This window comes from Colius striatus, chromosome 4 (genome assembly GCF_028858725.1).
Source record: "Colius striatus isolate bColStr4 chromosome 4, bColStr4.1.hap1, whole genome shotgun sequence".
In the NCBI taxonomy this organism is placed as follows: Eukaryota; Metazoa; Chordata; class Aves; order Coliiformes; family Coliidae; genus Colius; species Colius striatus.
The window spans coordinates 15,023,538-15,048,344 of record NC_084762.1 but is presented as its reverse complement, the minus strand read 5'-3'; positions in this window follow the sequence as shown (position 1 = coordinate 15,048,344).

Genomic DNA, 24,807 nt, shown 5'->3' with positions numbered 1-24,807 from the left:
GTGATTGTGCTTATTTGGGATGAAGCCCTGAAAAACAGAGGGAATTATCCCATTTTTCCTTTCCAATCTACCAACCATTACATATTTAAATAGTTTAAAATCTTATTTCATTTGTATAGTAGATAAAAGGTCATTATCCAAGACTTACTACCCGTAGCAGGACAAGTATACAGGAAGGAACAGATGAAACTGCGATAACTAAAGGACTTGTCTGTCCCACTTCACTCTCAAATGGACTGGCGTTACATGGGAAATTACATTGCCAAGACAATACTCTCACCGTGATCTTAATGCATTGGAAACTGACAAAAGAAAGGCATTTCTTCTTAGTGATCACAGTGATTACAACCTGTAACAGCACTAAGATGGGGAGCAGGAAGTGAAATGAGTAGAATTATCTGTTCAGTGGGACAGACAGCGAAAAACTTGCATGTGTTTCCACCTTTCCCTATCCAATGCATGTTATTTCCAGGATTACATACTTGTCTGGACTGTCATCGAAGAGCTTTTATGATATGCAGAACCAGCAACATGGGCTGAAACATTTTGCTAGTTTTTTAATGAAAACTTGCGTAGACAATTTACTTTAATACATATACTCCTCCTTTTTTTCAAAGGTAGGTACTTGAGTCTATAAAGAATGATTCAAAGTGTACTGTAAGAAATGAGAGCCTTTTCTTTTACTTCAACAGGCTTTAGATCAGTGTTTCACATTTTTCAAAAGAAAAAAAAAAGGAAAGTACTGTTTTTTCATCTTAATCTCCAAAGGTCACTTGTGTTAAAAATGGGATTAAGTCAGCTTCCTTGAGTTTAGGAACATACTTGTATGTTTTCCATTTCAGCACACACTTCAAGGTTACCATGAGACTTATTAGAGTACACAAGGATACAAAATACCTGTTGTTTGTGGCAGCAAAAAAGTGTATTGGGGCTTTTTTTTAGCATTGGTTTATGGATACAGGTGAAAACTGGGCACAGATTTACTGTCAAATTAGCTTCCCAGAGACATATTAATTGGAACCACAAATTTAGTGAGCAATATAAAATATATACTGTGAGCCAAACTTGAATTCCTAATAGGAACTATTTTCACTACAGAAACAGGAATCTAAGAGTGAAGCCAATTCTGCTAGAGAACTTAAATTTATTTTATAGCTTACAGTTATCAAACTCTCAGTCCATGTAAAGCATTGCAATTTCATAGATTTTAGTAGAGCTATGTAGCTTATACTACCCAAAGATCTCACTTAGAAGTGTATCCAGTAAAAGCCGCCAGATTTCACGTACTGAATACTCTGATAAATGGCTCCAAGACAGTTTTTTAGTAAATCACTAAAAGTACTGAATGCACCTAAACACCACATTTTTCTAGGAAATGTGAACATTTTCCTTTTGCCTGTTGCCTATATTTATATGGACATGGGCTTGTGATTAATTTCGGAAGGTTAAACCTGTGTCTTAGAGGTACATCTTAAGTTACCTGCTGTCAGGGTTATGCTTCAAAGGGGATGAGGTTCTGTGAATGTTATGTCTTTGGTAGTCGTTGTCAGGACAGCTAATAAAGATTCCAAGTAGGCAGAGCTCAGCCTCTTCAAACTGTCAGAGCCTTCACGTGCCACATTCCTGCCCTTTATCTTGGGGCTGGGCATGACCATCCTGTATAGTCTGTAGGCAGATCAGTAATACAATATAAGTTCTATCCCTAATATGTGAAAAGAAACAAGCCAACCAATGAATCATTTTTTTTTAGCATTCAGTACCATAAGTTAGGACACAATAGGATCCCAATCTGGCCCTCAGCACTTGCATCATGCGAAAAGTCACAGCAATAACTAGACCCTTTTCCCATTAACATTTATGTAGATTAGGAAAATCATTCCAAATGGAAAACTAGGAAAGCTGTCTGAATTTGTCTTTAGTGACCTGCTCAAGAAAAAAAAAAAGTGAGGCATGCTCTGAATGAGGCTCCATCTGGTTGTTCAAGTGAAGTGTTAGTTTTTCATCCCAGAGTCCCCAGTGTGGCTGTACCACAAGCCATGCTGCTAAGAGAAGCAAGAGCAACAGAATGTGCAAGATAATAATCATGTGAAGAAATTGGATCTCATGAGGGAATTGGCTGAACATATAAGCAATGAACACTCAGTAGACATCCACAGTGTACTGCAGCTCTGCCCTGTGAGGATTTTACCCACACTTACATGGAGTCATGGCTATTCTATTACTACTATACATCAAGACTCTATAGTTTAAAAACAGGTTTTTGTGCTTCATAATTTTAACTACAGTTTGCTTGGGGACTAGTAAGAAAAGAGTAAGTTGTTTTGCTGTATTAAGGATCAATATTTGGATCAATAATATTCCTTCCAAACCCCCCTCTTTTATTTTGTTCATAGGAAAACAATTTATTGTTGACTCTGTTTGTTACTTCACTGTGCTCACAATCACCTGCAACTGAGAAATTAGTGGTAAGAATTTCTTGCTGTTCAGTGTCTTTTTAAATGACAGTGCAATGCTGCCCCATTCAGTTTTAAAAACACCTGCCACTTTCTTTTTAATTTTTTTTCTTTCTTTGTGCCACATTTCTTTTGTAGGTAAATGATTTGACAACAAGTCTGTACCATTGGGAACTTTACTACTGACTTCAGTGGGAGCACAACTGGGATCTGTACAGATCTTTTTGTTGTCTTGAATAGATTTTAGATGATGGTCCCTGGTTTCAGGTTATACTCAGCTGTCAATCTTGAGTTAAAATGAAATAACGGAACTCCCTCAGGTGAGAAAGAACAGAATATTGTTTTTTCTTGTGTCTGTACAATACCCATTGACAACGCCTAGTTGATACATCTTTTTGTAAGTCTTTCTTGTAAAAGAAAGCTTTCCAAAGACAGTTCTTCCATAACCTTGAACTTTCTGTGAATCACTTACCCTATATCAAGTCTGTTGTATCTTAAATTATGAAGAGCTGTAGAGCTTCACAAGAGTTATGCTTTGCATGTGTTGGCAAAGCATAAAGAAAATCAGCTGAGTGTTTTCTTTACACAAGGTTCTTTAGTTGCACATAACTTCTCATTCTATAACTCTATTTCTCCTCTTCCTTTGAGAGAAAGGGCATATTTTGCAATTATCACAAGGACATCAAGGATGGTCTAATCTACTTGAGTATTCTGCTTCTTGAGATCAGCAATAAACTTGAAATACAACTCACATGAAGAAATCTCGCATTTCATACCAAAATGTTTTTACAGTTCTGGTTGAAAAGTAAACCAAACTTGTTTCTTACATAGCCAATGTTTTCTGCAGAAAGTAGATAATTTTCCCACAGATGTACCATACATATATTAAAAAAAATAATCAAACATTAATGGAGGAACAAGTTTTACAAATTAGGTTCAGTTAAAAGTAATGAAGGTAATTAAACAGCAAAAAGCTTTGAGATTCATTTTGCAAAGTTCATCTGACTTCCTAAGTGTTGGAGCATTATAAACAGTCAGCTCCTGAGGATATTCTCTGTCTATTGACTTGGGATAGAGAATACCTGAGCATAACCAACAGGGACAAATGATTTGATTTCAATTGTCTTAGAAGACCGAAAGTGGGAGATAGTCATACACAACTCTCTAGTGTAGTATTGCTTAGACAATTTAAGTTAATCTTTAAGGTTATTGAGACATGTACAATTTCTTTATTGGGCTTTCTTATTTGTATGCTTCTTCAGAGATGACATCTTCTTATACTTGTAATTTACAACTTGACAACCCAAGTTCATTTGATTTGTCAGATGAATCGTGTTTCAGGAGACTCTTGATGTTTCTGGCAGCCTGGAACTTGATAAAGTTAAAACCAAAACAACAAACTTGAGAAATCAGTTCTTGACTGCAACAATCCAGTTCAATTTGCAGCATCTGGAAAGAAAATCAAAAGCTTCCTGGAAAGAATTAGCACAGCAATAATGAGCATGACAGCAAATCATAAAGCATATTAAGACATGTTTTGGTCTTGTGTCATTGAGCATTATCTTCACTTCAGAGATAATGTGTAAGTAATAGTATCTTTTTCCACATATGACTAACCTTTAAAAAGTGTGCATGCAACTTTAGATTTTCCCTGACCATCTGGCTACTGAAATCTCTAGTAATAGAGACAATGGAATCCAAGTCATGGCAAATTTCCATCAAAAATCTAGTGGGACCAAAACTTAAAAGCTTCTTTACAAATGCTGCTGCTGTTCATATCTGTTTCTTTCCATGACAGTACTGCAGGGCTTAATACTGCCCTCTCATTCTTTTTCATTAGGATCCATCAGCTAAAGGACATTCTGAATGGATTGTTGCTGGTGTTTGTTGTATGACAAAGATTCCCTCTTGTTGGGGAAAGAAAACTTGGTTCAGCTTGTAAAAACACAGCTCCTTAAAGTGAACTTCACGTTAATGTAATTTTTCTGCTTTTCTTTAGATGGTCCCAGATGCTGCTAATCACTTTCCATTTTAACAGATATTTGGAACATAAAAATTCCTGTGTCATAAAACTTCAGATCCATGCCTTCTACCTTACAATATCACAGCAAGAATTTAATTTCAAGGTCTGGCCTAATCCCTTTAAGTAAATTAGATGAGTTAGGACAATCTGTTCCATCTCCAGAGGTATGCTATAGGCAAAATGCCCAGGTGGATGTCAACAGCAGACAAAAGTCAGTACCTTATGAATAGTTATTTTCATTAATGAGGCTACAAGTGACTTAAAAAAAATAATGACAAACATTATGTTTACAGCTGGAGAAAGAAAAGTCTGAAGGTAAAGGTCATACTCACTGTTACACTACAAGAAAAGTGTGGGCCTGAAAACAGAAACCAGAGCTGGACTTAATTTCTTTGGTCTGAAGTAGAAAACATGGTAAGCATTAAGTGAAAAAAAAAATTTAAGAGGTTTATTTAGCTTACCTGCATTTGCTTAAAATCTATGACAGGAGAGATCATTTCAAATGGTCTCATTTAGTCTACAGCCTTCTGGAAAATAATTTTGAGTTACCATGGTCTTTCTTCATAGCTTGTTAGTGCATTTAGTAATCTACTGCAGCTTTTTACATTTGCTTCTGTTATACACACTACAGAGTATCCAGAGCAGGGACAAATCACAGACTCACAAATCACTCCTCAGAAACTCCTCTTATACTCTACTGTTTGACAATCAGCACGATCCATTACCAAGAGGATAGAAGCATTAAACTACTGTGAAGCAAAATATAAATGTCAATATTAGGTACCAGGCTAGTGAAAAAAAAAGAGAAATAGAGGAAATCAAGGTGAACTGAAGTTTCTTTAGCCAATAATCAGAACTGAGCAGCAAAAACAAACTCTGAGAAAAATATTCGAGTCTATGGCTTAATCATTGTTGTGATTTTATATTATAATAGATCATACATCTATATGGTGTTATATACTGTATTATCAGAAAAAGATCAATGGCAACCTGTTGCAAATGGTATTAACTGTAGAGAAATTACCTTAGCTGGAGTATGTGGTACACAGATCAAGTCACACTATATAAGAGGCTTTCCCAAGAATCCAAATCTTCCAGAGTGTTGTCAGTTTATTTCAGTTTTCTTTGTAATATAAAACAAACTAAAAGTTATTTTTAAATAGTTTAATAACTTTAGAATAATTTTGCTTTCAATAGTATGTTATAGAATAGAATGTTGTTTCACAACAGACCCTGTTCACTTCTTATTTATATAAATACTCAAAAAGCTAAGTTGCCTCTTTTTTTTGTAATAGAAAAATATAAGGCTGGGAAGAGATCTGCTATGATAGTAACCCTGAAAAGACTTTCAGAAATGTATTTGCTTTGATGCAAACCACAGACATTTGTCCATTGTGCTTTCCATGTGAACCCAGAGACTAAAAAGAAACATTAAAATCTAGTAAAGAAATACTGCCAAATGCTAAAGGTCTTATTATGAGCTAATTTGCAGTCCCTAATGACAATCAAAATTATTTTGACAGGAACATGAATGAAATAAACAATTCTAATTGATAACACCAACAGCAAAATTAAATAAAGTCCTCGTCATCACGGTGTAGCTCCACATTGCTGGTCTAGAGAATATGTTGCAGGATAAAGTTATGAATGTATTGAACAAAATGTGCTTTGTGTCAAAGTAGACCATCCAGTCATGGAAAATAAACAAGTACGTGGCTTTAGGCAACCAAAGCTGATCCCCAAAGGAATGCTTGCAAGCAGTCAGCTTGAAAAAACGCAGGCTACAAGTAGCTTGTGCAGAGTAATCAGCAAGCAGTTGGGAGGCACAAACAAAAGGTAGCAATCATTGTCCGCTCATAGGTAATTACCATAAGAAGAAAAAGAGCTAAAGTAATTGAATAAAATGTACATAGATTGTTTACTCAGCTCTATTAGCAGCAAGCAGCATGCTCTCATTAAAACTAAAAGAGAGAAATAAAACACTGCTCAGAGCTTCAGTGAAACAGTGATATTAGTTTCCACAACATTACCTGGCATTTTGAAGAACACTAAAAAAAAATTCAAAAGGACCCTATAAATACATTTGCAAGTTAACCTATTCTGTATAAATTATGTGCTATGAGTTGAATGCAGTTCTTACTGCCAAAAATTTCACTGGAAATCAGACAACAATTTAGAAGTCAGATTTCACTTTTTTCTGAAGTCAAGAGCAATCTGCTTTTGTCTTTGATGAAACTTAGCAACTGGTAATGGGAAAAGATAAAAATACTAGAATCAGTCAAGGCTGCAAGAATCTTTCAATAGTAACTTTTTAGGAGAAAGTCTTTTTGCAGTCACATTTAGTTTTCAAATGTGCTTTTGCTTCTGTATTTTTTCATGACTTTTTGGTATTGATACCTTTTTGTGGTACGAGAACTTAATTTTTATCTTCTTTAAAGCAGTATTTCTTAGCCCATATGAATCTTCCCTTTCTTGTTTAAAGTAAATTTCCTTGGCTCAAACAAAAATTCCCATTCACCCTCCCACACTTTGTCAAGAAGTTCAAATACTCTTCTACAAAAAAAAAAAAAAAATAGAATTGAGCAAGTCAGCTTCTCTTTAGTTATATAGAAAGTCTGTAAAGATTTAACTTCCCTCAGGGCTTGAAGTAAGTAGGCATGAGAGAAGTGATAGAAGAGCTATAAGACTAGTTTTATTGCTACACCATTCATTCTGCTGGACAGACTGCCCTTAATGGAAGTCACATGGGCCAAGATTACAAATTGTATTACAGTTATATAGTACCTATAGTTTATACACACATGTAAAGATTTATGTGTATACACACACATCTACACACATATTTGTATTGACATCCACTTGTGTCTAATGATTTTTTGGGCAGAGAGGAACCTCATGAGATTCAACAAGGACAAGTGCAGAGTCCTGCACCTGGGGAGGAACAACCCCATGCACCAGTACAGGCTGGGGATTGACCTGCTGGAGAGCAGCTCTGCGGAGAGGGATCTGAGAGTTGTGGTGGGCAGCAAACTAGATATGAGCCAGGAATGTGCCCTCATGGATTTAGAAGGCCAGTGGCATTCCAGAATGCATTAAGAAGAGTATGGCTAGTATCATAGAATCATAGAATGGTAGGGGTTGGAAGGGATGTTTAGAGATGACCTAGTCCAACCCCCTGCAGAAGCAGGTCCACCTAGATCAGGTCGCACAGGAACATGCCCAGCCGAGTTTTAAAAACCTCCAGAGAAGGAGGCTCTACATCCTCCCTGGGCAGCCTGTGCCAGGGCTCCCTCATCTGAACAGTAAAATCGTTTTTCCTTATGTTTAAATTGAACTTTTTGTGTTCCAGCTTCATCCCATTGCCTCTTGTACTGTTGCTAGATATAACAGAAAGTGATGCCCCAAACTCCTGACACCCAGCATTTAGATATTTGTAAATATTGGTAAGTCAAGGGAGGTTCTGCTCCGCCTTTCCTCTGCCCTGGTGAAGCCACATCTGGAGTCCTGTGTCTAGTTCTGGGCTTGCCAGCTAAAGAGAGTCAGGGAACTGCTAGAGAGAATCTAGCAAGGGCTATCATGGTGATCAGGGCACTGGAGTATCTCTCTTATGAGACAAATCTGTGCAACCTGGGGCTATTTAGCCTGGAGAAGAGAAGGTTGAGGGGGGACTTTATAAATGCTTATAAATACTGAAAGGTTGGGTATTAAGAGGATGAGGTCAGTCTGGTTTTTTTTTTGTAGCACCCAGTGACAGGACAAGGGACATAAGCTGGAACACAAAAAGTTCTTCTTAAACACAAGGGGAACACCTGGATTTGTTCTTGTGTGACCTGATCTCAGTGAACCTGCTTTAGCAGGGAGTTGGACTGGCTGATCTCCAGAGATCCCTTCCAACCCCAACTATTCTGTGAATCTGTGATTATACTTTTTTGTCTCCTTTCTTACAAAATTCTGCCTTTATTTGAGCATTTTAAAGATACCCATTAACTTAATGACCAAGCTAAATCAAGGTCCAAACTAAAAACATTTCAAATATTGGCTAAGAAGAAATATGAATTGGAACTTTCCTTTTCAAGACAGTTGTTAAAAATAAGCCACCTACCTTTCTTAATTTTTAAACAACATGCACAACGAAGGCATCCTTAAAACCACTTTTACATTAGTGGATCATACAACTGAGTCCACAAGGAGAAAACTTTATTTATATTTCAACAGCACACAGTGTGTAAGGCTCTGTCCACAGAGACCGACAGACAGGTGGTTCCATTGATTTCCTGCACCATTTCCAAGTACAGCTTTTCAAAAAACCCCTAAAGGGCTGTATGATGATGTCCAAAATAAATGAGCAAGGAGATAGTATGTGGCCATATATCTTGGTATTAAAAACACTACTTAAGCTATGCAACTTATCATGGAGCAGAATTCCACAAACTGGATTGAAAAGTTTGGTCTAGAATTGGAAATACCTTAGACACATCATTTTAGTGTCTGGGCTAATTAGCTCAAATGAGAGGGAAGATTAATTAGTTAGGACACTACATACCAGCATTGCCCAGAACATGATCCTGTTAAACTGTAGTTGGACAAGAAAGGAAGGACAATGGGAAGTAATCATGCTGTGACTTCTCAACCATATTATATTATCTAAAACACACTAGCATAGTGCTTTGTCTTTTATTTCTCCTATTTCCCAAGTGCTCATGTTTCAATTGAAGCACCACACATTAACTTTCAGTGTACAATGCACTTTTTTACAATTACAGTCAAACATGGGAGGAAAATACATTTAAAAAATAATCTGGTGATTATCATGTTTTGGTGTCATGCTCCAGGTTTGCCTGTGAAGGAAAGACCACCTAAGTCTGATGACTGTTTGAAATCATGCTTTTTAAATTGTATGGATCAAGGCTAAGAAAATGCTTCAAAGTGAACATGCCATTTGTAACCAATGGTCCTTATATTCAGATATTAAAACTTAAATTCTGTATTATTTTTCTTGGATAACACAGTCTGTCAGTGAAAAATGCTTTAACATGTCCATTTTTTTTTCTGTTTATACCATAAATATGTTCTGTGAATTCAGGAATCTTGTATTTTCTTTTGCTGCTTGGTTTTACTGCTCAGAATTAGCATGAGAGACACATTTATTCATAGTCCCAGAAGCAATAGGAGGTTAGAGGAAGAAAAGTGCTTTATTGATGCCAAGGTATGTTTCCTTTAAGAGTTGAGTAGACTTCAAACTCTTCAGGAATAAAAAGAATAAACAACTTATATTTTCCTGTACCAACTCAAGGAAACATGAAAAAGAAACACAAACACTTAAAAGAACTGAATAAACAAATAAAAACTGAAAAGAACAGAAATAAACACTTAAATATGAGGCACAATAAGAGAATTTTGTATTGATGACTGAAGTGTTGCACTACTCACGCTAGCTTGACAGGACAGGGAGGTATAATGCAAAAAGAATCATAAAAGAATCTCATGATAGGCATGAGGAAAATTAAGGAAAGGACAAGGGAGAGCTTTGGAAAAAACTGATTCCATTGGTGAAGCAGTACTGCACTCAGCAGAGCTAGATTGATTCGTATCAGTTTAGGAAATGTTTTTCCAGGGCTCAGACTCCTGTAATTTTCCTTCAGTAGAGGAAAAAAGCCGAAAAGGTGAGCTCTTAATTTTCACTAGAGTTTTTGTTTTTTTCTTCAAAGTTATTTTCTTAAAATACAGAGTCATGTAACAGCAGCCTCACCTCCAACCTTCCAAATGCCTCTCTGCTATCCCATAGCCCTCAGGAGAAAGAGTAAAATGATGGATAAACAGTAAGATTAAAAAGGCTTCTGGGGATCAATTCTGTAACCAGTGAAGGAGGAGAGGACGTAGGTTTATGGTCTGGAGGTCAGTTCAGTGTATTCTCCAGAGGGGCCATTTCCTGGAACATAAATATGTAATTTAAAGTATATTATGTAAGCAGCATATTTTGGGCCTGATCCAGTGGCAATAATTGCAGCTTTCCAGGTGAGATAGCTTTTGGGTTCTCATTAGTACTGTAGGGTTGTAATTGGGCCATCATTTGCACTTCTGCTCTGTGTGACCAATCTTTGGCAGCTCATCTATCCAGCAAGAGGCCAGCATGCTGCAAACTTCCCTTCCTTGCCTCCTGCCGTAATTATGCATGCCAAGTTGCTGCCACACTGTTTGAGGAAGAAAACCTTACATAAGAATGGGGTTTCTGCTTTTAATCTTCTGATATTGTCTCTGATGAACTCTTTATTTATCTTTTACCTTGTGTGAAGCTGTTGAAGAAAATTACATGGTCAAAGAAGAGGAAGTTTTTGCTTTGAGGTCTTATCCATCTTACGAGACTAGGGGTAAGAGATGGAAAGGGAAATTAGTGCCATGAAGCCCCCAAATAGATAATTTCTAGGTAGGATAAAAAGGTTGTAGCTTTTCCTATGTTAGCATTTTCCTCAATGGGATGAATGTTTTCTGCCACGTGACTTGGAATGATCTTCATCTGCACAATCCTCTTATTCAGACCATAACTACATTCATTTAACAGACCCCATTCTCTTTGTTACATTAAAAAAGAAAACAAAAAATCCATCTTCTCTCCCCAAATGAAATTTACATCTGCATTATTTCTGTGCTTTATCACTGTCATGGTTTGACATGACAGCCTTTTCTGGTGAGGGGGAAAGGGCTGTAAAGATGGCTCCTGTAAGAAGTTGCGAGCAACTCTCCCCAGCTCAGAGCCAGAACCACTTCTGGGGCTGAGCCAATTAGATGCCTCCACAATCACTTTTTTGAGAAGAAGCCGGAAGGGGAGGTTTCTTCCTCCATTTTTCTTTTCTTCTTCTGCCCCTTCTTCTTTCTTCTGGCTGGTGGTGGTGCACTGAGTAGGAACGGTGAGAGAAACAACCATGCGGACTCCAAGGTCAGTGATGAAAGGGAGGAGATGTGCTGTAGCAGAGACTCCCCTGCATTCTATGGAGAGACCTGGTGAAGCTGAGATTTATTTTCATTTCTTTAAAGACCCCACATCGGCAGTAGAGACTCATTTTGCTAATGAGCCCACATCAGGGGCAGAGACTCATTTTGCTAAAGCTGACCCCAGACCAGGGGCAGCGATTCACTTCATTAAAGGCCTTGTGCCAGGGACAGTGACCATGGCCGGAGGAGGCCTTGTCCCAAAGGAGGGGCCCTTTATCACTGTGGCCGCAGCAGGCCATGTCCTGAGGAAGGGACCCAATATCCACAGCTGTAACTGTGGGGAGGAACCCACGACAAAGCAGCTCATTAAACTTATGCCCAGAAGAGGCCTTGTCCCAAGAGAGGGACCCTGCAACTGCAGAAACTGCAACCACGGTGAAGAATTCACACCAGAGATATTCACCAAGGACTGCGTCCCGTGTGAGGGACCCTGTATTGGCAGAAGCCGCAGCTGTTGGGAACAACCCACACCAGAGAAGTTCGTTAAGGACCATGTTCTGGGGGAGGAACCCCGTGTTGGAGCAGGGGAAGAATGCCAGGAGTCATCTTCATCTGAGCAAAGAGAAGGGGTAGAGCCCATCTGTGAGATACTGACCACATTCCCCATTCTCTGCCCCCCTGAGCAGATGAGGGGGGAGGTGGTAGAGATATCGGGAGCAGTGAGCTGGGCCTGGGAAGAAAGGAGGGATGGGGAAGGGAGATCTTAAAGTGCTGGTTGTAATTTTCTCATCATCCTACTCCCCTTTTTTTTTTTTCTTTTATTCTGTTCTGTTTCTTGTAGAATAAACTTTCCTACTTTCCTCTCTAAGTCGAGTACTGGAGTCTGTTTTGCCCAGAACCATAATTGGCAGTGAGCCCTCCCTGCCCTTGTCTCAATCCACAACAACTTTGCTTATCTTTTTACTCTCATTTCGCTGGGTCCTCCGCCATCCTAACGAAGGTGGGAGTGAATGGGGGCACTGAGCGAGAGACTGTCGTGGTGCTGCTGTGCTGGCTGGGCCAAACCACGACAATCACATTATTTCATATATTAAAATATCAGATGGACTCGTGTGCTGTCAGCTTTGTGTATAGGGTATGTATATACACATTTAGATGCACACATACGTATGAAAACGCATGTTTACATGTTCAGACATATCTTTAACCATTAAAATACATTTTTATATATAGATGTATAAACACAGGATCTATTGTGCCTGTATTTCTAAGAAATGTCGTAATATGTCCGACAAACTCGGGGCTGTTATCAAACCACAGTGTCCAAGAGATATATCCTATATTCACCTATAGCATATGTGTATATGTGTATGTACTTATGTGCCTGCACGTGTGTAGAAGAGTGTGCATGCGTGCACACAAATGAAAACACAGTCTCCATACTCCTCTTAATTTCAGAAGGCACTAGGAACCGCAAACGAAGCGGAAAGCACCCAGTACTCTGTCAGTCAGATGCTATCTTGAGGCTCCAAGGATTTCTTAATTGACAAGGGTGAGGTCAGGAACTAAAATGATTGAGCAGCAATGATGTCTGTAAAAGCATGTTTTGCCGCTTCAGTTTCCTTTCCTGACATCCAAGAAACATCTCTCAGAAAAGAGAGAAAACCTTTAAAGGGTCACCAATGCAACAGGACAGGATTTTACAGTGAATATTTGAAAGAATATGTCTGATGCTAAGAGTTATACAAGAGGGCAGGGGCAGGACTAGTTTGCAGTTGTGAAATCAAGACACTAAGCTTTATTTCAACTTCTTCTCCCAGTGTTCAGTGTGATCACTTCATCTTTCTTTATCTGTGCATCTTCCAATGCTTTGTTGCAGGCATTGAACTCTGAACAGCTCCAAAAAAACCAATCAAATCTCAAGCCAGCAAGGAGGCAACTGAATTGCACCTGTTTTGGGTAAATGTAACAGGTATGTAAAAGTACAGTCAAAGCTATTGATTTCAGGCTTGATATGGTTATTAATCTAAAATAGGAAGCGATGCTAATTAAGACTAATTTTGCATATCACTGACAGCAGTATTCCCCTCGGTTCACATTCAGAAAACAAGTGTTGTACTTTGTGTATTCATGTTGATTTTGACTGCTTGTGTATAAACTATTCATGAATATATGCAGGAACAGACATAAACCATGAGCCATCATCATAACCTCACTCCAGTTTTCTACTACCAATTGTTTAAATGTTCATCTGCTACCCTTTGGACCTGATAATTCAGAAACTGAAGAATTAGAATTCTGCTTTTAGTTTATATCTTGGACTACATATATGTGAAATTATGTGTTCTCTGAACTTGGCAAATATTGCACTTTCATGATAGATATTGTATCCAATGAATGATAAATATATATTTGATTACTTCTTACAACTATGTATCTTGAGGAAAAAAACAATATTATCAAGTAACTTGTAAGAATGTCACAGTTGATTCGCCTCATAGGCTATGTTCCAGGAGACTGTAACTTCTCCATATTTACCAGGATTACTATAATTTGTGTGGCTTTGCTTTGTCTTCTTTCCTCTGTTTGTACTAGAACTTTCTCTATTGCTTCTTCATGTCTTTTTTTCATCAGCAATGACCTTTCTATATTTTCTGTTCCACACTCTTTCAGGCTTCCTTTTCATTTCATGGCTGTTTCTTTGCCTTCCTACTGTTTGCAATTTCTCCATCTCCTTATAATACTATCAATTCCATCTTGATTTTGCTGATAGCTCACAATATCAAATTCCTGCTTCACTGCTTGGCCACCAGCTGAAATTTGATTGACTGGCTGGGAACAGATAGGATTGAGTGAGCTGCTATTTAAATCTTTTCATGGCCAGCTTTTCAAAGTGCACCAAAAAAATGGAGACTATCAACCTTCAGCACTTGTCAGCAAATTTCAAACTTGCTGTGTTTAATTGGGTTTGGAAAAATAATCCCACAAGTCTTGCCTCTGTATACTGAAACACTATGTCCATAGTCTCACTACAATCTGTTCTAGAGCACTGAACCCTGGCAGTGAATTTTGTATGTCCCTCTATCTTTCTGAAATCTTTCTCGCTGAAGTAGATTTTCAGTATCATTGAAGTCCTGGCATGATAGTTTATTTATAATTAACATAGACTACTTAAGTTTTCATTGCAGAACACCAAAGAGTCATGGTTTCATGTTATTTGGACGTTACCTTGCCAACAAAGATTAGGAGTTGAGGTTCTGTCAAGCATTGAACTTTTTTTTATGGGACCTGAGTTAAGCAGATGATGAAAAGCAGATCTTTCCTCCCAGAGAATAAATCTTCAGTGTATTCTTCAAGCTCTTTGAACACTGAAAGAAATAAACTAAAATCAAGACTTGTACCACACACTATGTTTACCCTGAATTAATACAAAGCAGACAGAAGTTAAATATTTAAGATACGGCCCATCCAATGGGGAAAGCAATTTTGCTTTTCATAAACACTGCCAGATTTCAAAGAAGTGTTTTCTCAATAAGTCATAAAATTAATATCTGAGAACATTTCTCTAATGAAACTCCCTTCCTAAATGGGATCTCATCCTTCTGATTTTTTGTTTGAAAGTTCCATTAAAAATTAGGCTCTGCAAGCCTGCTTGTTTTTTTAAGGGGAAAAATAATGACTTCTCCTTAATGAGAGGCTTAGGGCAAACAAAGCACTATGGATAAAACAAAAATGAGTGAACTTTTTTCTCTTTGCTCAAAGCAAACATGACCTGAACCTCTTTTGAGAACTAGATAGAATAAATATGGTTTCGTGTAACTTCTTGGTGAGATCAGCAAGAAGAATAAGTAGAAAGGTAAAATTAGTATTACAAAATGGTCTTCAATATCATCCTACCTGTTTTCTCAGGCTCTGGGTCCAACAGAATCCAGACAGCACTTTGAGAAAGAATGAAAAGGTACTGTTAGAAAAGGTGAACTTAAATAATTTTGATACAAAGAAAAAGTATGTTTCCTCTGCTCTCACAGAGAACTTTCTGCTCCATTTCCCATTTTTTTCTGTCAGCAAAGTTGTGAGTCCATTATTCATCTCAGAAAAGGAAGACAATTCCAGATCTCTGGTCAGATGGATTCCCATGGTCTGGCAGGCTCTCAGGCATTATCCGTCATTGACTGTGTGACTTGAGTAAAATACCAGCTGATTACATTGTATGTTATCCCACTGCAACAAGAACAGAGTACCTGTCACAACTTCAGGCCCATCAGAAACTACAGGTGGCTACAAATGTAAAAATGAACATACATTGCTCAAGTACCCCTTCTTTAACTTGAATTTCAATTTGGTTCATTTCTGTATTGCTAACTAACTTTCGATGTCATATGGTACTTTCCATGGCTAATATTTCATGTATTATACAAGCTGTCAGAAGAAAGCTGGGGATTTTGGCTGGGGACATTTGGAACATTTGGCAGTCAGCAAGGCATGAGAGGCAGCTCGGAGTTTTGGTGTCAGCTTGTTAAAGTCATATATCATAACAATCGGAATGGAGATTGCTATGCACTGTGAGGAAAAGGTGCATCCTCAGGTAAGACAGTTAACACCTCATTAGAAGAAAAAGATTACTTGCTTTTCAAAGGGCAGATAACATTATTGACTGATGAAGGTGAGAATGATAGAAGATCTGATTTATGAGGAGTTTCAACCATAAATTTCACTAAAAATGCCTTAACTGTGATCAGATGGCTGACATGCCTCATTCACAGTAGGGTAAGAGCTCAGTTCAATACAGAAGGACTGCTTATAGACTGCTTCTAAAAGTTTTGCTGAAGCTAAACTGAACAAACGAAAATTTAGTCTTGAATACCTAAAGAGCGTCTGAAACATTCTCAAACAGTGTTCGAATAATCTGTGAGAACTATTGGAAAACAGATACATTTTCAGGAGACTCAAAAACCAAGGTGTCTTAATCTGTAAAAGAACAGGCAGGAAGGAATATGAATGAGGAAGTTACAGATCAGACTTATAGAGTTCCTATAAAGATATAGACAGATATAGATGTAAAAATACTGATATTAAAAATCCTTGCCACCGAAAAAAAAATATCCATTTTAAAGACTCTAAAAAAATAACACAATGAGAAGTTACATCCAACACAGATTTGTCAAGAAGAAATGACATCAGACCGGTCTGATTAGGGCTTCTGGGAAAAAGTTGTCAGTAACATGTGTGAGGATGAAGCAGAAGGCATCGGAATTTAACAGATTCCTATGTATGCTGTTTATAAATGTGGAGAGTACTCAACAGAGTAAAACTATAATTTTCAAAATCACTAAATATTTGATTTGAATAAGCTGTTCTACTTATTGTTTGCAGACAGGACAGAAAGCAATGGGCTTAAATGACAGCAAGAAAGATTTGGGTTGGCAATTGGAAGAAATCTTTCCAACTTTAGAGCACTAATGTACACTGCCAAGGGAAGATGTGCAAGCTTCTGTCACTGGAAATTTTCAAGAACTGGTGAGACAAAAATCTGTCAACAATAGTTTAGTCGTAACTGATCTTGCCTTTCGGCGACTAGATGGATCAGATGACCTCTTGGGACCCTATTTACTATGATTTCTGTGCTTCCCATGTAAACATAACACTATTGACTCAAATTCAATAGACTTAAAGAAATGTTACATGTGGAAGTTAAGACAGGTTTTGTTGCTTTGCAAAAATCAGAAGGATGGAGAGTGCCCAAATGAAGACACAGCTACATGATGAACTTCTGCCTCTGTGCTGTCAGCTGGCTACATTTTTTTTCACAGCACATTTAGCTACTTGCTCGTTATGCTACCCACCACTTCTACTAGGAGAAAAATGTCACATCCTAGTTGTAGCAGAACTTTTAGCTCAAATGGTTTAGTATCTGGAAAACTGCCCAGAAGTGAAGACTCAAGCTAAATCATTTGTGTATTGGCAGTCTTCTGGAATACATCCCTCTTACTCCCAGTGTCTGGAAGTACCGTCAGGTTTGCCCACAGAATATGAGAAGACACCCAGATGGCCTATCTAGTGTGCAGCACTGGAAAGGACAGCATGGCAGAGGTATAGCTTCTCATACAGACTTGGCCAAGCCAGGGGCTCAGGCCCAGGAGCTGAGATAGCTTTAGAAAAGTCTTTCTTTGTTAAGAGCATGGGAAGTCTGAAGAGAGCCTGCAAAAGCATTGCATTCAGCAAAAAGAGGTCGTTAGCTGATGCTGGACATTGAACAGTGAGGATCTCCTGTGTGACTGCTGTGCTCCAGAGTTTTGATTTAATCCTCTGTACTTAAAGCTTAGCTATCCTAATCTCAGTTTTTTTCAACTCAATGAGAGTGAAAGATGTAGAAAATTTAAGTTACACTTCCTTTTGACTACAGAGGGAGTCTAGGAGGGCCCCTCATTCAAGCACATCAGTTAAGTCTCTCAAGGTAGGAGTAAAGAAATTAAAGTTCTGGGCCCAGGTTGTAGGTCTAAGTCAAGGGAAATGAATCTAAGATAACTCCTCAACACTTCATTCAGCATCCGGGATAACTTTGCAGTGTGTAGATCAATTGAAACTTCAACAAAATAGTACAAAGACTCTCATAACAATATGCCCTCAAAACCATTCTCCTATTTCCTTGCTCTTAGAAATGTGTGAAAGGAGGTCTCTGGCAGCAAGCATATGGCTTTCAAAAATATTGAGTTCTATATAGTCACAGTGAGATTCGAGGGTGCAAGAAGTGGGGAAAGTTACAGGCCATTGTTGATTGATTTTGTTCATTAGGATCTTTCCATTCAACAGCACTGTATTCCTAAGGCTGATCCTATTATTTCCTTTCCTGTAGAAGAAAGAAGTGTGTGCAAACGGTCAGTCCTTTTTCCTCTAGTGTTCTCATGAGGGAATCGGGCCCTACAGCACAAAGTGGTGAACATCTTGCAAGGGAACTTGAAAAAGCTGCAGCCACCTTTTGCAGACTCCAGAGGCAGGGTAAGTCCAGTCCTGTGTTTTCATATTCAGTAAACTGAACACTTACTTGAACTGAAACGAATTTCAAAAGCTATTGGAGATCAGGGATTATTATGGCAATTGTCTGAAAAAGAGAGTTTATCACAAACTAACTTTTCTGTGTGCATATATGCACATCTTTATTCAAATCGACATACAGTTATTCACTAGAGCACATGGTATCAGCTAACTGTGAAATAGAGCCAGGTGAATTAAATGTCACTTGAGGACATATCTCCTCCATTCTAGAGCAATTCAGTTGCTTCTGGTGATCCCTAGAGACCACTTTAGATTAACTGTGCACAGTAGCAAGGGAATACTCCATAGGTATTTTAGAAGATGATGTCCTAACTATGAAAAAAAACAGGCAGAAATAATAGCAAAGTGGGTGGTTGAACTTCTCGCAGTGAACACATTACACTGTCTGAAAGAATTCAAGACATTCAGTTCTGCATCAAGCAAAGATTCTTAATTTCTATTGCAGCATTGAAATGAATATAATTGCAAACAGAACTTCTTGTAAGTCTCATCTTTTCTTATGGTCTGGTAATTTCCCAATACTCAACCTTTAAAGTACAGAGGTAAAATGTGATAATCCCAGTGGAATCCGAAATCTAATTATTTCAGACAAAGAACACAAAATAAAACAAAGTCTCAAATTCCTCATCAGACTGAACAAGGATGATGCAGCTTCAGGTTTACATCAACGCAGGGAATTGAAAGGCTGATAAAGAGTTTATAAAAATGCCTGCTGTGTAAACCTGTTTAACACAGTGCTTGCCAGGCCACAACTGGAATACTGTGGCCTGTTTTGAACCCAACAATTCAAAAGAGATGTATACAGACTGGAGAGGGTCCAAAGAAGGGCTGTGAAGATGATCAAAGGGCTGGAGAACCTGCCCTATGGGAAAAGATAGAAAGACTTAGGCCTTTTCTCCCTGAAGAAGAGAAGGCTCGGTGAGGATCTCATCACAGTCTTCCAGTCCTTAAAGGGTGACTGCAAAGAGGATAAGGCTTTTTCTCCACAAGAAGCCATATAAAGAAGACAAGAGGCAATGGGAGAGGTTTCATCTCAACGTAAGAATAATTTTGTTATAGTGAGAACAATCATGTACTGGAAGAACTTTCCCAGTGATGTGAAGGACTCCCCATTGCAGGGAGTTTTCAAGATGCGATTGGATAGAGTGCTTAGGTGCAAGGTACTATGCGTCAGCATTGCTGGCAGCAGTTAACCACGGAAACCACATTGCCCCGGCCACCAAGGACTGCCTGTTAGAGGCGCTGTTGCCTTGCCCTGCGCGTCCCACTGCCTCAGGATAAACCGCCTCCCTCTGTGCATGCGCCCGGGGTCAAGGGGCTGCGACCCTCACGGACTTTTGGGGGCTTTCCAAGACCCTCTAGAACTTTTCAGGACTTTCCAGAGATGTTCCTGGGCCTGCGGCAGCACGAGGAGTGTATGAACGAACAGGACGAGGGGACATGTGGTCTATTTTTTCCCCTCCCTTCCACCGGACCGGGCGGATTCTCGGAGCTCTGGCAAGCGGCTGCCGGGGCCGCTCCACGTGGGCTCGCGGCGGTGACTGTGGTACGTTTCTCTCTCTCACTCTTTTCTTTTATCCGTTCTCTTTTCATAGGGGATTGTTGTGGGTGAAATTGCTTAGCGCTTGACTCCGTTTTGAGTCTTAGTTCTGTTCCCGGGAACAGAGCGAAACCTGATGAGGATCAGCTGTTGGATTGGACATCACTCAGGAGTTAAGCCCAGCCGCACCCAGCCACCCAGAGCTGTCTGAGGTCGGTTGGAAAGCAAGGGGGTTTAACTTCTGCCAAATTAAACCCAACAGGGGATCGTGACACTAGATAATCTCATTTAGGCTCTCTTTCCTGCAAAGGCTGGACCAGGTGGACTTTCAAGGCCCCTTCCAGCCCGGGCAGTTGTGATTGAGTCTATGAACACAGTGAAAGCATAAATATGTCTTTTCTCGTTGCTGTTTTCACATATAGTTTTTCTTCTAAATAGTAAATAACGCACAATTTTATCAGAAGAAAATAGTCTTTTCCTTCAAAAGAATATGCTTGACAAGTGTTTACTAGCAGGAGCGAAGCCTACAAAAGTGATGGGTATTCCAGCTCTGACTGCAGGACCTTGTGTCTATCTTTTTACTACCTACTTACAGGACATCGTGTTAGGCTGGAGTAATTTGTTATATACTGTGGATTATGTACAGATTGCTTAATCTGGCGGACAGACTCAGAACTTATTCAGACTGCAGAGAGCTGCCTGCTCCAGAGTTCTCAGCCCTGTTTTGTAGTTGTAGTCCTGAGTCATTACCGGGTTTTGAATGCAGTGTTCTCCCATTATTTCGGAATAGACTAATCCCACAAATGAGCTGCTAAGCATCCAGGCAAGGAGAAGGTAGATAACCAAGCTCCACTTTGAGTCCCATGGCTCGCTCTGTTTTAGTGTATACTTTGCAGTCTGAGTTGATCTGAAAACCCGATTTTTTTCTACCCCACATTTTTGCACAATGGCTCCCAGGTGGCAGCAATTGCCGGGGAAGATAGGTTCTCCTTACACAAAATGGCTTAATGCTTCGTAGCCTACTGCTAATGAGCAGGCTCTTAAGAAGAGAAAGAAACAAATTGAGGTTTTGGATTCTGTTTCAAAGACGACATAAAATGGGGAAGATGTGGAAATAGTGCTGGGAGGAGGGAATCTCCTGGACTGATGCCTGGATTCTTCTCTCTGTCTCTTATGGAAATAAGGAGAACAGTTAGACAAGATGTTGGTATACAAGGTTTTTAACAGTTCTCAAAGTTCCTCTGCAGCTGAAGTCCAACCTTGTCAGTGCTTGCTCCTTGTTCCTAACTGCTTGCTCATGAACTGATTGGTTTTGAAAGGACTGGGCAGATGGGCTCCCGGCAAGTTGGTGACTGAATTCTTTTGAGGTGCATGTGCTGATCTTTTTTTTTGTTTTTTGCCTTCAATGCAAAGGATAATCATGAAATAGGTCTGAATGCTCAAAAACTTTCCATGAAAGTGAAGAAGGAAAGAAGTTTTCCTAATTTCATCTAGTAGCTCAGGTTTATGAAGTCTCACACAGGATGCAAGCATATTTTTCTACACATGCCCTGTTGAATAAAGGTGTTTGGACAACTGGATCCTGTCCTAGGTTTATGTATTTTACAAAACAAAGGCTTTGATGTAAACTGAAAAATGTACATTACTTCTAGAGATCATCCTCATAGAGCACAGATATATACAATGTGCATATATACAGTTCACATTGTCCCTTGTAAGAATTTAGTGACAGATGATATTTAGATATTACTACGATCAATCTAAAAAGACTGAACAAATGAACAGGACTATGAGGAAGTGTGATAAAATAGTTTGTATTGTCTCTGTAAAGCTGACAGATCACTATTACATTCAAAGGTGATATTCAAAATCTATACACACTGCTCTATCTTTTTTATACTTTTGGTCAGTGTATTCGACATTGTGTTCTAGTTATTCTGTGTTATTTAGAAATGATAAAAGAGTTCAAAGCTATTATAATCGTGCTACTGAAAGAGTTCAGCACGCAATATGCTATGCAAGGGAGAAGAAATATGAGGATATGTTAGAAAAATTGTGATACATCCAGTTCATAGGAGATTCTAGGGAAAAAACCCTGAAAATTACAGTTAATAATTTGCAGTGAGCTATTAGAATAATAACTTTGGAGGATAAGTGATTTTTTTTTTTTTTTTAAAACAAGAAAAACAGTGAGGCAAGCAAGTCCATCACTTAATACCCTCTGCTCATTTTAAATGAAAACGATTTTTTTTATTCCTTCCCCATACCAGAACCATCTGCTTCCCTTTTTCTTTTTTGTCTCAGCTATTTTCATTATTTGCACAGTCTATTCCACAGCAAGTGGATGTTCTGATACAGACATGGACTAGTTGCAGCCCCCATTCCCCACCCTCCTGTACTGCTCAGGGTAGGAGGACATAGAGGAGCTGGGAATGAAGGACTTAAGTTGAGCCTGAGAGGGGCTGGGAGTGGGCCTTTAGTTCTTATCTGTTCTTTAGTCCTTGTTTGTTTTTAGCTGTTTTTCACTATTTGACTCTATTTTAATTGGCAATGAATTAAATTAATTTTCCCCTAGACTGAATCATTTTTGCCCATGACAGTAACTGGTAAAGGAACTCCCTGTCTTTATCTTGGCCCATGAGCTTTTCCATCTTATTTTCTTCTTATTTTCTTCTGTCCTCTTGAGGAAGGGGGAGTGAGAGAGGCCAAGGTCATTATACTGTACATTCTCTCATTCTCTGGAGAGTACAGAAAAACTTGAAGTCTAACAGATTTTATCTAGAAGTGAAATAATACTCTATATTTGAAATATATCTATTTCAATGTGAAACAATGCATGCTTCTCCTTCTGTCTGAAAAAAAAGGTCTGGGGGAAAATGCTTAAAACTAGCTTTTCATTTTCTCTAACATAAAGGATCTCAAAGTGTGTCTTAGTCTAATGTCATGACATATACACTCTGTTCGCAATATACATGCTAACTTGTGTGGATACACTCCTAAAAATAAACTTTTCTCCCATTTTGGAGAAGAGAGGACATTTTAGCCCATAGAGCTCAGCCCCTAATGTGTAACGTGGAGCAGAATCTAAGGCCAGCTTGAAAGACAACAACAAAAATTATTTGGGCAAGAATGAAAAATACAATTCTTATTTGGACAATAATGAGTAACTGACCTCTGGGCCAAGTGTTTAATTGGGAACAAAAGTACTCTTTTTAAAACACAGTGGCAAAATAATTGCTTCTAATAGGGTAATGTTTTGGTCAAGGCAAATGTCATGTGTGTTTCTCTCTTCTTCAAGTAGTGACTTGTAATAGAAAAGAAGAAAATTAACCTAAATGAGGCACCTTTGTATATGGACATGACTGTTCAAAATGTTTAAGAGTAGCATGCAAAAGTGGTGACTTTGTGATGAGACAAAACCAATTAGTGAACATGCTGCTCCCAGGATGACTTGGGCTTTGGCCCCATTTCCCTTTCTCATTGTTCTATTTGGAAGTATTAAATGGTTTAGATTCATTAACCAAGGGTGAAAACTCCACAGGCAGCCAACCAAACTATTAAAGTGCACCTATTTGTTAATTTATTCATTTATTTATTTTAATGAATATGTTATGTAGCTCAGCTGCTGAATGTACTGGTTTCAACAATATAAGTTCAAAGTAAGTGACTGTCTTGTTTGTGTGACTGTCAGAGAGAGTTACGTATCCATTTGTTATTCAGAGGTTTCTCTGAGGATTAACAACTCTGTATTGGCTACAGTTCATACTCTTCTGCAGTAATATTTCCTGTCCATTTGGCTTCAGAGGAATATTTTCTCTCACTGTTTTTGGCCAATGTGTAATAGAGAAATCTACACACTTCTGCAGGCCAGATTCGGACACACAAAGCTATGCCCAGCAGCACTTTTTTCCTCAGCAAAATATGACTAAAAGATGATTCTAAGTAAATCCGTCACCATCTAACGCTGGCTTAAAAAGTTTTTAAAATGCTTTATCTTTAGAAAGGAACACTGAATTGCTGAATTAATGACAATTCTTAAATGAAAACAATAGCAGTGAAATGTTTTATGCAAAAGTACCAGAAATGAGAACATTGTTTAGCTCTGAAGATTTAAATATTTTTGTGACTAGTAATACCAGAAACAGACAGGTGTAGTGATGAGGTAATTAAAGGAAATGCAGAGAGGCCATTGTATCTGACACTTTTGTTTGTTTGTTTACTAGAGGTGACAATTTATTTGTGTGACTGAGAATCAAAGCAAACTTCTCTTGGATAGATCCTGTTCTGGAAATTTACTAGGGCTGTGGGTCTTGTTAAGTGTCTGAACCAATGCTCTGCAAGAAAACTAAGAATCATGATTTCTTAAAGAGGTGAATGAATGTGTTCATGCTCTAATTTATAGACAAAGGCTGTGACAAATATTTAGTTTCAGGTATCTGAATCTTTCCTTCATTCAGAAAAAGAATTTGGGATCAGTATACTTCTTTACAAAAAATCCATGCTCACTGGTCTTTTCCGAGACCTCTCAGATAAAGTAAATATTTAGCTTTTATTCTTTGCACAATATGAAACTTTCTTCTGCTTTCCAGTTGCTCTGTTTGATAGATGAAGGTGAGATTTCTCAGATTTTTTGCAAAGGAATGAAACAATTTGATAACATTATAAAGCCCGAGTACTCATTGCAGTGTTTTATAGACTGAAAACAAAGTAGAGAAAGACATTAGAACATTATTAGGGATATTAATTATTATGTCACTTTGAGATTATCTGTACTATGTGTCATACTTACATGTATTGATCAAAGGTTA